We start from the raw sequence: 17015 nt of genomic DNA, 5'->3' as shown, positions 1-17015 counted from the left end.
GCCCTATGTCTTAGGGTTCTATGTGTAAAATTTCGTGCTAGTCCGAGTTGGGTAGAGGGTGATACAGTTAAAATACTGTGAGATGTACTAATATAAGGAAAAAACTTGCGAAAATTGCCATCAAAAAGGGGAATTTTTTTTGAAATGTTGATTTAAGGGTCCGTTTCCACTCCAATATATTCATTTACCCATGAGATCTCTTGGGGAAAAATATCGAACGAGTTGAACACGAGGGCAATACATTTCGGAGAAATTAGTGAAATCTCCAATTCACCAAAGGGGTACCCCTTTCAAAAATCTTCGATTTCTCTAATATCGATTCGAGCAACGTTTTCATAGTGAATACTAAATAATATGCTCGGGTCATGGGCACAAAAGTTGTAGCCCTATGTCTTAGGGTTCTATTTGTACAATTTCGTGCTAGTCCGAGTTGGGTAGAGGGTGATACAGTTAAAATACTGTGAGATGTACTAATATAAGGAAAAAACTTGCGAAAATTGCCATCAAAAAGGGGAATTTTTTTTGAAATGTTGATTTAAGGGTCCGTTTCCACTCCAATATATTCATTTACCCATGAGATCTCTTGGGGAAAAATATCGAACGAGTTGAACACGAGGGCAATACATTTCGGAGAAATTAGGGAAATCTCCAATTCACCAAAGGGGTACCCCTTTCAGAAATCTTCGATTTCTCTAATATCGATTCGAGCAATGTTTTCATAGTGAATAATAAATAATATGCAAGGGTCATGGGCACAAAAGTTGTAGCCCTATGTCTTAGGGTCCTATGTGTAAAATTTCGTGCTAGTCCGAGATGGGTAGACGGTGATACAGTCAAAATACTTTGAGATGTACTAATATAAGGAAAAAACTTGCGAAAATTGCCATCAAAAAGGGGAATTTTTTTTGAAATGTTGATTTACGGGTCCATTTCCACTCCAATATATTCATTTACCCACGAGATCTCTTGGGGAAAAATATCAAACGAGTTGAACACGAGGGCAATACATTTCGGAGAAATTAGTGAAATCTCCGATTCACCAAAGGGGTACCCCTTTCAGAAATCTTCGATTTCTCTATTATTGATTCGATCAATGTTTTCATAGTGAATAATAAATAATATGCGAGGGTCATGGGCACAAAAGTTGTAGCCCTATGTCTTAGGGTTCTATGTGTAAAATTTCGTGCTAGTCCAAGTTGGGTAGAGGGTGATACAGTCAAAATACTGTGAGATGTACTAATATAAGGAAAATACTTGCGAAAATTGCCATAAAAAAGGGGAACTTTTTTTGAAATGTTGATTTAAGGGTCCGTTTCCACTCCAATATATTCATTTACCCATGAGATCTCTTGGGGAAAAATATCGAACGAGTTGAACACGAGGGCAATACATTTCGGAGAAATTAGTGAAATCTCCAATTCACCAAAGGGGTACCCCTTTTAGAAATCTTCGATTTCTCTATTATTGATTCGATCAATGTTTTCATAGTGAATAATAAATAATATGCGAGGGTCATGGGCACAAAAGTTGTAGCCCTATGTCTTAGGGTTCTATGTGTAAAATTTCGTGCTAGTCCGAGTTGGGTAGAGGGTGATACAGTCAAAATACTGTGAGATGTACTAATATAAGGAAAATACTTGCGAAAATTGCCATCAAAAAGGGGAATTTTTTTTTGAAATGTTGATTTAAGGGTCCGTTTCCACTCCAATATATTCATTTACCCATGAGATCTCTTGGGGAAAAATATCGAACGAGTTGAACACGAGGGCAATACATTTTGGAGAAATTAGTGAAATCTCCAATTCACCAAACGGGTACCCCTTTCAGAAATCTTCGATTTCTCTAATATCGATTCGAGCAATGTTTTCATAGTGAATACTAAATAATATGCGAGGGTCATGGGCACAAAAGTTGTAGCCCTATGTCTTAGGGTTCTATGTGTAAAATTTCGTGCTAGTCCGAGTTGGGTAGAGGGTGATACAGTTAAAATACTGTGAGATGTACTAATATAAGGAAAAAACTTGCGAAAATTGCCATCAAAAAGGGGAATTTTTTTTGAAATGTTGATTTAAGGGTCCGTTTCCACTCCAATATATTCATTTACCCATGAGATCTCTTGGGGAAAAATATCGAACGAGTTGAACACGAGGGCAATACATTTCGGAGAAATTAGTGAAATCTCCAATTCACCAAAGGGGTACCCCTTTCAAAAATCTTCGATTTCTCTAATATCGATTCGAGCAACGTTTTCATAGTGAATACTAAATAATATGCTCGGGTCATGGGCACAAAAGTTGTAGCCCTATGTCTTAGGGTTCTATTTGTACAATTTCGTGCTAGTCCGAGTTGGGTAGAGGGTGATACAGTTAAAATACTGTGAGATGTACTAATATAAGGAAAAAACTTGCGAAAATTGCCATCAAAAAGGGGAATTTTTTTTTGAAATGTTGATTTAAGGGTCCGTTTCCACTCCAATATATTCATTTACCCATGAGATCTCTTGGGGAAAAATATCGAACGAGTTGAACACGAGGGCAATACATTTTGGAGAAATTAGTGAAATCTCCAATTCACCAAACGGGTACCCCTTTCAGAAATCTTCGATTTCTCTAATATCGATTCGAGCAATGTTTTCATAGTGAATACTAAATAATATGCGAGGGTCATGGGCACAAAAGTTGTAGCCCTATGTCTTAGGGTTCTATGTGTAAAATTTCGTGCTAGTCCGAGTTGGGTAGAGGGTGATACAGTTAAAATACTGTGAGATGTACTAATATAAGGAAAAAACTTGCGAAAATTGCCATCAAAAAGGGGAATTTTTTTTGAAATGTTGATTTAAGGGTCCGTTTCCACTCCAATATATTCATTTACCCATGAGATCTCTTGGGGAAAAATATCGAACGAGTTGAACACGAGGGCAATACATTTCGGAGAAATTAGTGAAATCTCCAATTCACCAAAGGGGTACCCCTTTCAAAAATCTTCGATTTCTCTAATATCGATTCGAGCAACGTTTTCATAGTGAATACTAAATAATATGCTCGGGTCATGGGCACAAAAGTTGTAGCCCTATGTCTTAGGGTTCTATTTGTACAATTTCGTGCTAGTCCGAGTTGGGTAGAGGGTGATACAGTTAAAATACTGTGAGATGTACTAATATAAGGAAAAAACTTGCGAAAATTGCCATCAAAAAGGGGAATTTTTTTTGAAATGTTGATTTACGGGTCCATTTCCACTCCAATATATTCATTTACCCATGAGATCTCTTGGGGAAAAATATCGAACGAGTTGAACACGAGGGCAATACATTTCGGAGAAATTAGTGAAATCTCCAATTCACCAAAGGTGTACCCCTTTTAGAAATCTTCGATTTCTCTATTATTGATTCGATCAATGTTTTCATAGTGAATAATAAATAATATGCGAGGGTCATGGGCACAAAAGTTGTAGCCCTATGTCTTAGGGTTCTATGTGTAAAATTTCGTGCTAGTCCGAGTTGGGTAGAGGGTGATACAGTCAATATCCTGTGAGATGTACTAATATAAGGAAAATACTTGCGAAAATTGCCATAAAAAAGGGGAACTTTTTTTGAAATATTGATTTAAGGGTCCGTTTCCACTCCAATATATTCATTTACCCACGAGATCTCTTGGGGAAAAATATCAAACGAGTTGAACACGAGGGCAATACATTTTGGAGAAATTAGTGAAATCTCCAATTCACCAAACGGGTACCCCTTTCAGAAATCTTCGATTTCTCTAATATCGATTCGAGAAATGTTTTCATAGTGAATAATAAATAATATGCGAGGGTCATGGGCATAAAAGTTGTAGCCCTATATCTTATGGTTTTATGTGTAAAATTTCGTGCGAAGCCGAGGTGTGTGGTGGGTGATACAGTCATAATACTGAGAGAAGTACTAATATAAGGAAAAAACTTGCGAAAATTGCCATCAAAAAGGGGAATTTTTTTTTAAATGTTGATTTAAGGGTCCGTTTCCACTCCAATATATTCATTTACCCATGAGATCTCTTGGGGAAAAATATCGAACGAGTTGAACACGAGGGCAATACATTTCGGAGAAATTAGTGAAATCTCCAATTCACCAAAGGGGTACCCCTTTTAGAAATCTTCGATTTCTCTATTATTGATTCGATCAATGTTTTCATAGTGAATAATAAATAATATGCGAGGGTCATGGGCACAAAAGTTGTAGCCCTATGTCTTAGGGTTCTATGTGTAAAATTTCGTGCTAGTCCGAGTTGGGTAGAGGGTGATACAGTCAAAATACTGTGAGATGTACTAATATAAGGAAAATACTTGCGAAAATTGCCATAAAAAAGGGGAACTTTTTTTGAAATGTTGATTTAAGGGTCCGTTTCCACTCCAATATATTCATTTACCCACGAGATCTCTTGGGGAAAAATATCAAACAAGTTGAACACGAGGGCAATACATTTCGGAGAAATTAGTGAAATCTCCAATTCACCAAAGGGGTACCCCTTTCAGAAATCTTCGATTTCTCTAATATCGATTCGAGCAATGTTTTCATAGTGAATACTAAATAATATGCAAGCGTCATGGGCACAAAAGTTGTAGCCCTATGTCTTAGGGTCCTATGTTTAAAATTTCGTGCTAGTCCGAGATGGGTAGACGGTGATACAGTCAAAATACTTTGAGATGTACTAATATAAGGAAAAAACTTGCGAAAATTGCCATCAAAAAGGGGAATTTTTTTTTGAAATGTTGATTTAAGGGTCCGTTTCCACTCCAATATATTCATTTACCCATGAGATCTCTTGGGGAAAAATATCGAACGAGTTGAACACGAGGGCAATACATTTTGGAGAAATTAGTGAAATCTCCAATTCACCAAACGGGTACCCCTTTCAGAAATCTTCGATTTCTCTAATATCGATTCGAGAAATGTTTTCATAGTGAATAATAAATAATATGCGAGGGTCATGGGCATAAAAGTTGTAGCCCTATATCTTATGGTTTTATGTGTAAAATTTCGTGCGAAGCCGAGGTGTGTGGTGGGTGATACAGTCATAATACTGAGAGAAGTACTAATATAAGGAAAAAACTTGCGAAAATTGCCATCAAAAAGGGGAATTTTTTTTGAAATGTTGATTTAAGGGTCCGTTTCCACTCCAATATATTCATTTACCCATGAGATCTCTTGGGGAAAAATATCGAACGAGTTGAACACGAGGGCAATACATTTCGGAGAAATTAGTGAAATCTCCAATTCACCAAAGGGGTACCCCTTTTAGAAATCTTCGATTTCTCTATTATTGATTCGATCAATGTTTTCATAGTGAATAATAAATAATATGCGAGGGTCATGGGCACAAAAGTTGTAGCCCTATGTCTTAGGGTTCTATGTGTAAAATTTCGTGCTAGTCCGAGTTGGGTAGAGGGTGATACAGTCAAAATACTGTGAGATGTACTAATATAAGGAAAATACTTGCGAAAATTGCCATAAAAAAGGGGAACTTTTTTTGAAATGTTGATTTAAGGGTCCGTTTCCACTCCAATATATTCATTTACCCACGAGATCTCTTGGGGAAAAATATCAAACGAGTTGAACACGAGGGCAATACATTTCAGAGAAATTAGTGAAATCTCCAATTCACCAAAGGGGTACCCCTTTCAGAAATCTTCGATTTCTCTAATATCGATTCGAGCAATGTTTTCATAGTGAATACTAAATAATATGCAAGGGTCATGGGCACAAAAGTTGTAGCCCTATGTCTTAGGGTCCTATGTGTAAAATTTCGTGCTAGTCCGAGATGGGTAGACGGTGATACAGTCAAAATACTTTGAGATGTACTAATATAAGGAAAAAACATGCGAAAATTGCCATCAAAAAGGGGAATTTTTTTTGAAATGTTGATTTAAGGGTCCGTTTCCACTCCAATATATTCATTTACCCATGAGATCTCTTGGGGAAAAATATCGAACGAGTTGAACACGAGGGCAATACATTTCGGAGAAATTAGTGAAATCTCCAATTCACCAAAGGGGTACCCCTTTCAAAAATCTTCGATTTCTCTAATATCGATTCGAGCAATGTTTTCATAGTGAATACTAAATAATATGCAAGGGTCATGGGCACAAAAGTTGTAGCCCTATGTCTTAGGGTCCTATGTGTAAAATTTCGTGCTAGTCCGAGATGGGTAGACGGTGATACAGTCAAAATACTTTGAGATGTACTAATATAAGGAAAAAACTTGCGAAAATTGCCATCAAAAAGGGGAATTTTTTTTTGAAATGTTGATTTAAGGGTCCGTTTCCACTCCAATATATTCATTTACCCATGAGATCTCTTGGGGAAAAATATCGAACGAGTTGAACACGAGGGCAATACATTTCGGAGAAATTAGTGAAATCTCCAATTCACCAAAGGGGTACCCCTTTCAAAAATCTTCGATTTCTCTAATATCGATTCGAGCAACGTTTTCATAGTGAATACTAAATAATATGCGAGGGTCATGGGCACAAAAGTTGTAGCCCTATGTCTTAGGGTTCTATGTGTAAAATTTGGTGCTAGTCCGAGTTGGGTAGAGGGTGATACAGTTAAAATACTGTGAGATGTACTAATATAAGGAAAAAACTTGCGAAAATTGCCATCAAAAAGGGGAATTTTTTTTGAAATGTTGATTTAAGGGTCCGTTTCCACTCCAATATATTCATTTACCCATGAGATCTCATGGGGAAAAATATCGAACGAGTTGAACACGAGGGCAATACATTTCGGAGAAATTAGTGAAATCTCCAATTCACCAAAGGGGTACCCCTTTCAAAAATCTTCGATTTCTCTAATATCGATTCGAGCAACGTTTTCATAGTGAATACTAAATAATATGCGAGGGTCATGGGCACAAAAGTTGTAGCCCTATGTCTTAGGGTTCTATTTGTACAATTTCGTGCTAGTCCGAGTTGGGTAGAGGGTGATACAGTTAAAATACTGTGAGATGTACTAATATAAGGAAAAAACTTGCGAAAATTGCCATCAAAAAGGGGAATTTTTTTTGAAATGTTGATTTACGGGTCCATTTCCACTCCAATATATTCATTTACCCATGAGATCTCTTGGGGAAAAATATCGAACGAGTTGAACACGAGGGCAATACATTTCGGAGAAATTAGTGAAATCTCCAATTCACCAAAGGGGTACCCCTTTTAGAAATCTTCGATTTCTCTATTATAGATTCGATCAATGTTTTCATAGTGAATAATAAATAATATGCGAGGGTCATGGGCACAAAAGTTGTAGCCCTATGTCTTAGGGTTCTATTTGTACAATTTCGTGCTAGTCCGAGTTGGGTAGAGGGTGATACAGTTAAAATACTGTGAGATGTACTAATATAAGGAAAAAACTTGCGAAAATTGCCATCAAAAAGGGGAATTTTTTTTGAAATGTTGATTTACGGGTCCATTTCCACTCCAATATATTCATTTACCCATGAGATCTCTTGGGGAAAAATATCAAACGAGTTGAACACGAGGGCAATACATTTCGGAGAAATTAGTGAAATCTCCAATTCACCAAAGGGGTACCCCTTTCAAAAATCTTCGATTTCTCTAATATCGATTCGAGCAACGTTTTCATAGTGAATACTAAATAAAATGCGAGGGTCATGGGCACAAAAGTTGTAGCCCTATGTCTTAGGGTTCTATGTGTAAAATTTGGTGCTAGTCCGAGTTGGGTAGAGGGTGATACAGTTAAAATACTGTGAGATGTACTAATATAAGGAAAAAACTTGCGAAAATTGCCATCAAAAAGGGGAATTTTTTTTGAAATGTTGATTTAAGGGTCCGTTTCCACTCCAATATATTCATTTACCCATGAGATCTCTTGGGGAAAAATATCGAACGAGTTGAACACGAGGGCAATACATTTCGGAGAAATTAGTGAAATCTCCAATTCACCAAAGGGGTACCCCTTTCAAAAATCTTCGATTTCTCTAATATCGATTCGAGCAACGTTTTCATAGTGAATACTAAATAAAATGCGAGGGTCATGGGCACAAAAGTTGTAGCCCTATGTCTTAGGGTTCTATGTGTAAAATTTGGTGCTAGTCCGAGTTGGGTAGAGGGTGATACAGTTAAAATACTGTGAGATGTACTAATATAAGGAAAAAACTTGCGAAAATTGCCATCAAAAAGGGGAATTTTTTTTGAAATGTTGATTTAAGGGTCCGTTTCCACTCCAATATATTCATTTACCCATGAGATCTCTTGGGGAAAAATATCGAACGAGTTGAACACGAGGGCAATACATTTCGGAGAAATTAGTGAAATCTCCAATTCACCAAAGGGGTACCCCTTTCAAAAATCTTCGATTTCTCTAACATCCATTCGAGCAACGTTTTCATAGTGAATACTAAATAATATGCGAGGGTCATGGGCACAAAAGTTGTAGCCCTATGTCTTAGGGTTCTATGTGTACAATTTCGTGCTAGTCCGAGTTGGGTAGAGGGTGATACAGTTAAAATACTGTGAGATGTACTAATATAAGGAAAAAACTTGCGAAAATTGCCATCAAAAAGGGGAATTTTTTTTGAAATGTTGATTTACGGGTCCATTTCCACTCCAATATATTCATTTACCCATGAGATCTCTTGGGGAAAAATATCAAACGAGTTGAACACGAGGGCAATACATTTCGGAGAAATTAGTGAAATCTCCAATTCACCAAAGGGGTACCCCTTTCAAAAATCTTCGATTTCTCTAACATCCATTCGAGCAACGTTTTCATAGTGAATACTAAATAATATGCGAGGGTCATGGGCACAAAAGTTGTAGCCCTATGTCTTAGGGTTCTATGTGTACAATTTCGTGCTAGTCCGAGTTGGGTAGAGGGTGATACAGTTAAAATACTGTGAGATGTACTAATATAAGGAAAAAACTTGCGAAAATTGCCATCAAAAAGGGGAATTTTTTTTGAAATGTTGATTTACGGGTCCATTTCCACTCCAATATATTCATTTACCCATGAGATCTCTTGGGGAAAAATATCAAACGAGTTGAACACGAGGGCAATACATTTCGGAGAAATTAGTGAAATCTCCAATTCACCAAAGGGGTACCCCTTTCAAAAATCTTCGATTTCTCTAATATCGATTCGAGCAACGTTTTCATAGTGAATACTAAATAAAATGCGAGGGTCATGGGCACAAAAGTTGTAGCCCTATGTCTTAGGGTTCTATAAGTAAAATTTGGTGCTAGTCCGAGTTGGGTAGAGGGTGATACAGTTAAAATACTGTGAGATGTACTAATATAAGGAAAAAACTTGCGAAAATTGCCATCAAAAAGGGGAATTTTTTTTGAAATGTTGATTTACGGGTCCATTTCCACTCCAATATATTCATTTACCCATGAGATCTCTTGGGGAAAAATATCAAACGAGTTGAACACGAGGGCAATACATTTCGGAGAAATTAGTGAAATCTCCAATTCACCAAAGGGGTACCCCTTTCAAAAATCTTCGATTTCTCTAATATCGATTCGAGCAACGTTTTCATAGTGAATACTAAATAAAATGCGAGGGTCATGGGCACAAAAGTTGTAGCCCTATGTCTTAGGGTTCTATGTGTAAAATTTGGTGCTAGTCCGAGTTGGGTAGAGGGTGATACAGTTAAAATACTGTGAGATGTACTAATATAAGGAAAAAACTTGCGAAAATTGCCATCAAAAAGGGGAATTTTTTTTGAAATGTTGATTTAAGGGTCCGTTTCCACTCCAATATATTCATTTACCCATGAGATCTCTTGGGGAAAAATATCGAACGAGTTGAACACGAGGGCAATACATTTCGGAGAAATTAGTGAAATCTCCAATTCACCAAAGGGGTACCCCTTTTAGAAATCTTCGATTTCTCTATTATAGATTCGATCAATGTTTTCATAGTGAATAATAAATAATATGCGAGGGTCATGGGCACAAAAGTTGTAGCCCTATGTCTTAGGGTTCTATGTGTAAAATTTGGTGCTAGTCCGAGTTGGGTAGAGGGTGATACAGTTAAAATACTGTGAGATGTACTAATATAAGGAAAAAACTTGCGAAAATTGCCATCAAAAAGGGGAATTTTTTTTGAAATGTTGATTTAAGGGTCCGTTTCCACTCCAATATATTCATTTACCCATGAGATCTCTTGGGGAAAAATATCGAACGAGTTGAACACGAGGGCAATACATTTCGGAGAAATTAGTGAAATCTCCAATTCACCAAAGGGGTACCCCTTTCAAAAATCTTCGATTTCTCTAACATCCATTCGAGCAACGTTTTCATAGTGAATACTAAATAATATGCGAGGGTCATGGGCACAAAAGTTGTAGCCCTATGTCTTAGGGTTCTATGTGTACAATTTGGTGCTAGTCCGAGTTGGGTAGAGGGTGATACAGTTAAAATACTGTGAGATGTACTAATATAAGGAAAAAACTTGCGAAAATTGCCATCAAAAAGGGGAATTTTTTTTGAAATGTTGATTTAAGGGTCCGTTTCCACTCCAATATATTCATTTACCCATGAGATCTCTTGGGGAAAAATATCGAACGAGTTGAACACGAGGGCAATACATTTCGGAGAAATTAGTGAAATCTCCAATTCACCAAAGGGGTACCCCTTTCAAAAATCTTCGATTTCTCTAACATCCATTCGAGCAACGTTTTCATAGTGAATACTAAATAATATGCGAGGGTCATGGGCACAAAAGTTGTAGCCCTATGTCTTAGGGTTCTATGTGTACAATTTCGTGCTAGTCCGAGTTGGGTAGAGGGTGATACAGTTAAAATACTGTGAGATGTACTAATATAAGGAAAAAACTTGCGAAAATTGCCATCAAAAAGGGGAATTTTTTTTGAAATGTTGATTTACGGGTCCATTTCCACTCCAATATATTCATTTACCCATGAGATCTCTTGGGGAAAAATATCAAACGAGTTGAACACGAGGGCAATACATTTCGGAGAAATTAGTGAAATCTCCAATTCACCAAAGGGGTACCCCTTTCAAAAATCTTCGATTTCTCTAATATCGATTCGAGCAACGTTTTCATAGTGAATACTAAATAAAATGCGAGGGTCATGGGCACAAAAGTTGTAGCCCTATGTCTTAGGGTTCTATGTGTAAAATTTGGTGCTAGTCCGAGTTGGGTAGAGGGTGATACAGTTAAAATACTGTGAGATGTACTAATATAAGGAAAAAACTTGCGAAAATTGCCATCAAAAAGGGGAATTTTTTTTGAAATGTTGATTTAAGGGTCCGTTTCCACTCCAATATATTCATTTACCCATGAGATCTCTTGGGGAAAAATATCGAACGAGTTGAACACGAGGGCAATACATTTCGGAGAAATTAGTGAAATCTCCAATTCACCAAAGGGGTACCCCTTTCAAAAATCTTCGATTTCTCTAACATCCATTCGAGCAACGTTTTCATAGTGAATACTAAATAATATGCGAGGGTCATGGGCACAAAAGTTGTAGCCCTATGTCTTAGGGTTCTATGTGTACAATTTCGTGCTAGTCCGAGTTGGGTAGAGGGTGATACAGTTAAAATACTGTGAGATGTACTAATATAAGGAAAAAACTTGCGAAAATTGCCATCAAAAAGGGGAATTTTTTTTGAAATGTTGATTTACGGGTCCATTTCCACTCCAATATATTCATTTACCCATGAGATCTCTTGGGGAAAAATATCAAACGAGTTGAACACGAGGGCAATACATTTCGGAGAAATTAGTGAAATCTCCAATTCACCAAAGGGGTACCCCTTTCAAAAATCTTCGATTTCTCTAATATCGATTCGAGCAACGTTTTCATAGTGAATACTAAATAAAATGCGAGGGTCATGGGCACAAAAGTTGTAGCCCTATGTCTTAGGGTTCTATGTGTAAAATTTGGTGCTAGTCCGAGTTGGGTAGAGGGTGATACAGTTAAAATACTGTGAGATGTACTAATATAAGGAAAAAACTTGCGAAAATTGCCATCAAAAAGGGGAATTTTTTTTGAAATGTTGATTTAAGGGTCCGTTTCCACTCCAATATATTCATTTACCCATGAGATCTCTTGGGGAAAAATATCGAACGAGTTGAACACGAGGGCAATACATTTCGGAGAAATTAGTGAAATCTCCAATTCACCAAAGGGGTACCCCTTTCAAAAATCTTCGATTTCTCTAATATCGATTCGAGCAACGTTTTCATAGTGAATACTAAATAAAATGCGAGGGTCATGGGCACAAAAGTTGTAGCCCTATGTCTTAGGGTTCTATGTGTAAAATTTGGTGCTAGTCCGAGTTGGGTAGAGGGTGATACAGTTAAAATACTGTGAGATGTACTAATATAAGGAAAAAACTTGCGAAAATTGCCATCAAAAAGGGGAATTTTTTTTGAAATGTTGATTTAAGGGTCCGTTTCCACTCCAATATATTCATTTACCCATGAGATCTCTTGGGGAAAAATATCGAACGAGTTGAACACGAGGGCAATACATTTCGGAGAAATTAGTGAAATCTCCAATTCACCAAAGGGGTACCCCTTTCAAAAATCTTCGATTTCTCTAACATCCATTCGAGCAACGTTTTCATAGTGAATACTAAATAATATGCGAGGGTCATGGGCACAAAAGTTGTAGCCCTATGTCTTAGGGTTCTATGTGTACAATTTCGTGCTAGTCCGAGTTGGGTAGAGGGTGATACAGTTAAAATACTGTGAGATGTACTAATATAAGGAAAAAACTTGCGAAAATTGCCATCAAAAAGGGGAATTTTTTTTGAAATGTTGATTTACGGGTCCATTTCCACTCCAATATATTCATTTACCCATGAGATCTCTTGGGGAAAAATATCAAACGAGTTGAACACGAGGGCAATACATTTCGGAGAAATTAGTGAAATCTCCAATTCACCAAAGGGGTACCCCTTTCAAAAATCTTCGATTTCTCTAATATCGATTCGAGCAACGTTTTCATAGTGAATACTAAATAAAATGCGAGGGTCATGGGCACAAAAGTTGTAGCCCTATGTCTTAGGGTTCTATGTGTAAAATTTGGTGCTAGTCCGAGTTGGGTAGAGGGTGATACAGTTAAAATACTGTGAGATGTACTAATATAAGGAAAAAACTTGCGAAAATTGCCATCAAAAAGGGGAATTTTTTTTGAAATGTTGATTTAAGGGTCCGTTTCCACTCCAATATATTCATTTACCCATGAGATCTCTTGGGGAAAAATATCGAACGAGTTGAACACGAGGGCAATACATTTCGGAGAAATTAGTGAAATCTCCAATTCACCAAAGGGGTACCCCTTTTAGAAATCTTCGATTTCTCTATTATAGATTCGATCAATGTTTTCATAGTGAATAATAAATAATATGCGAGGGTCATGGGCACAAAAGTTGTAGCCCTATGTCTTAGGGTTCTATTTGTACAATTTCGTGCTAGTCCGAGTTGGGTAGAGGGTGATACAGTTAAAATACTGTGAGATGTACTAATATAAGGAAAAAACTTGCGAAAATTGCCATCAAAAAGGGGAATTTTTTTTGAAATGTTGATTTACGGGTCCATTTCCACTCCAATATATTCATTTACCCATGAGATCTCTTGGGGAAAAATATCAAACGAGTTGAACACGAGGGCAATACATTTCGGAGAAATTAGTGAAATCTCCAATTCACCAAAGGGGTACCCCTTTCAAAAATCTTCGATTTCTCTAATATCGATTCGAGCAACGTTTTCATAGTGAATACTAAATAAAATGCGAGGGTCATGGGCACAAAAGTTGTAGCCCTATGTCTTAGGGTTCTATGTGTAAAATTTGGTGCTAGTCCGAGTTGGGTAGAGGGTGATACAGTTAAAATACTGTGAGATGTACTAATATAAGGAAAAAACTTGCGAAAATTGCCATCAAAAAGGGGAATTTTTTTTGAAATGTTGATTTAAGGGTCCGTTTCCACTCCAATATATTCATTTACCCATGAGATCTCTTGGGGAAAAATATCGAACGAGTTGAACACGAGGGCAATACATTTCGGAGAAATTAGTGAAATCTCCAATTCACCAAAGGGGTACCCCTTTCAAAAATCTTCGATTTCTCTAATATCGATTCGAGCAACGTTTTCATAGTGAATACTAAATAAAATGCGAGGGTCATGGGCACAAAAGTTGTAGCCCTATGTCTTAGGGTTCTATGTGTAAAATTTCGTGCTAGTCCGAGTTGGGTAGAGGGTGATACAGTTAAAATACTGTGAGATGTACTAATATAAGGAAAAAACTTGCGAAAATTGCCATCAAAAAGGGGAATTTTTTTTGAAATGTTGATTTAAGGGTCCGTTTCCACTCCAATATATTCATTTACCCATGAGATCTCTTGGGGAAAAATATCGAACGAGTTGAACACGAGGGCAATACATTTCGGAGAAATTAGTGAAATCTCCAATTCACCAAAGGGGTACCCCTTTCAAAAATCTTCGATTTCTCTAACATCGATTCGAGCAACGTTTTCATAGTGAATACTAAATAATATGCGAGGGTCATGGGCACAAAAGTTGTAGCCCTATGTCTTAGGGTTCTATGTGTAAAATTTCGTGCTAGTCCGAGTTGGGTAGAGGGTGATACAGTTAAAATACTGTGAGATGTACTAATATAAGGAAAAAACTTGCGAAAATTGCCATCAAAAAGGGGAATTTTTTTTGAAATGTTGATTTAAGGGTCCGTTTCCACTCCAATATATTCATTTACCCATGAGATCTCTTGGGGAAAAATATCGAACGAGTTGAACACGAGGGCAATACATTTCGGAGAAATTAGTGAAATCTCCAATTCACCAAAGGGGTACCCCTTTCAAAAATCTTCGATTTCTCTAACATCGATTCGAGCAACGTTTTCATAGTGAATAATAAATAATATGCGAGGGTCATGGGCACAAAAGTTGTAGCCCTATGTCTTAGGGTTCTATGTGTAAAATTTCGTGCTAGTCCGAGTTGGGTAGAGGGTGATACAGTTAAAATACTGTGAGATGTACTAATATAAGGAAAAAACTTGCGAAAATTGCCATCAAAAAGGGGAATTTTTTTTGAAATGTTGATTTAAGGGTCCGTTTCCACTCCAATATATTCATTTACCCATGAGATCTCTTGGGGAAAAATATCGAACGAGTTGAACACGAGGGCAATACATTTCGGAGAAATTAGTGAAATCTCCAATTCACCAAAGGGGTACCCCTTTCAAAAATCTTCGATTTCTCTAAGATCGATTCGAGCAACGTTTTCATAGTGAATACTAAATAAAATGCGAGGGTCATGGGCACAAAAGTTGTAGCCCTATGTCTTAGGGTTCTATGTGTAAAATTTCGTGCTAGTCCGAGTTGGGTAGAGGGTGATACAGTTAAAATACTGTGAGATGTACTAATATAAGGAAAAAACTTGCGAAAATTGCCATCAAAAAGGGGAATTTTTTTTGAAATGTTGATTTAAGGGTCCGTTTCCACTCCAATATATTCATTTACCCATGAGATCTCTTGGGGAAAAATATCGAACGAGTTGAACACGAGGGCAATACATTTTGGAGAAATTAGTGAAATCTCCAATTCACCAAAGGGGTACCCCTTTCAGAAATCTTCGATTTCTCTAATATCAATTCGAGCAATGTTTTCATAGTGAATAATAAATAATATGCGAGGGTCATGGGCATAAAAGTTGTAGCCCTATATCTTATGGTTTTATGTGTAAAATTTAATGCGAAGCCGAGGTGTGTGGTGGGTGATACAGTCATAATACTGAGAGATGTACTAATATAAGGAAAAAACTTGCGAAAATTGCCATCAAAAAGGGGAATTTTTTTTGAAATGTTGATTTAAGGGTCCGTTTCCACTCCAATATATTCATTTACCCATGAGATCTCTTGGGGAAAAATATCGAACGAGTTGAACACGAGGGCAATACATTTCGGAGAAATTAGTGAAATCTCCAATTCACCAAAGGGGTACCCCTTTCAAAAATCTTCGATTTCTCTAACATCGATTCGAGCAACGATTTCATAGTGAATACTAAATAATATGCGAGGGTCATGGGCACAAAAGTTGTAGCCCTATGTCTTAGGGTTCTATGTGTAAAATTTCGTGCTAGTCCGAGTTGGGTAGAGGGTGATACAGTTAAAATACTGTGAGATGTACTAATATAAGGAAAAAACTTGCGAAAATTGCCATCAAAAAGGGGAATTTTTTTTGAAATGTTGATTTAAGGGTCCGTTTCCACTCCAATATATTCATTTACCCATGAGATCTCTTGGGGAAAAATATCGAACGAGTTGAACACGAGGGCAATACATTTTGGAGAAATTAGTGAAATCTCCAATTCACCAAAGGGGTACCCCTTTCAGAAATCTTCGATTTCTCTAATATCAATTCGAGCAATGTTTTCATAGTGAATAATAAATAATATGCGAGGGTCATGGGCATAAAAGTTGTAGCCCTATATCTTATGGTTTTATGTGTAAAATTTCGTGCGAAGCCGAGGTGTGTGGTGGGTGATACAGTCATAATACTGAGAGATGTACTAATATAAGGAAAAAACTTGCGAAAATTGCCATCAAAAAGGGGAATTTTTTTTGAAATGTTGATTTAAGGGTCCGTTTCCACTCCAATATATTCATTTACCCATGAGATCTCTTGGGGAAAAATATCGAACGAGTTGAACACGAGGGCAATACATTTCGGAGAAATTAGTGAAATCTCCAATTCACCAAAGGGGTACCCCTTTCAAAAATCTTCGATTTCTCTAACATCGATTCGAGCAACGATTTCATAGTGAATACTAAATAATATGCGAGGGTCATGGGCACAAAAGTTGTAGCCCTATGTCTTAGGGTTCTATGTGTAAAATTTCGAGCTAGTCCGAGTTGGGTAGAGGGTGATACAGTTAAAATACTGTGAGATGTACTAATATAAGGAAAAAACTTGCGAAAATTGCCATCAAAAAGGGGAATTTTTTTTGAAATGTTGATTTAAGGG

This window comes from Humulus lupulus, chromosome 5 (genome assembly GCF_963169125.1).
Source record: "Humulus lupulus chromosome 5, drHumLupu1.1, whole genome shotgun sequence".
In the NCBI taxonomy this organism is placed as follows: Eukaryota; Viridiplantae; Streptophyta; class Magnoliopsida; order Rosales; family Cannabaceae; genus Humulus; species Humulus lupulus.
Note: the sequence above shows the minus strand (reverse complement) of the source record.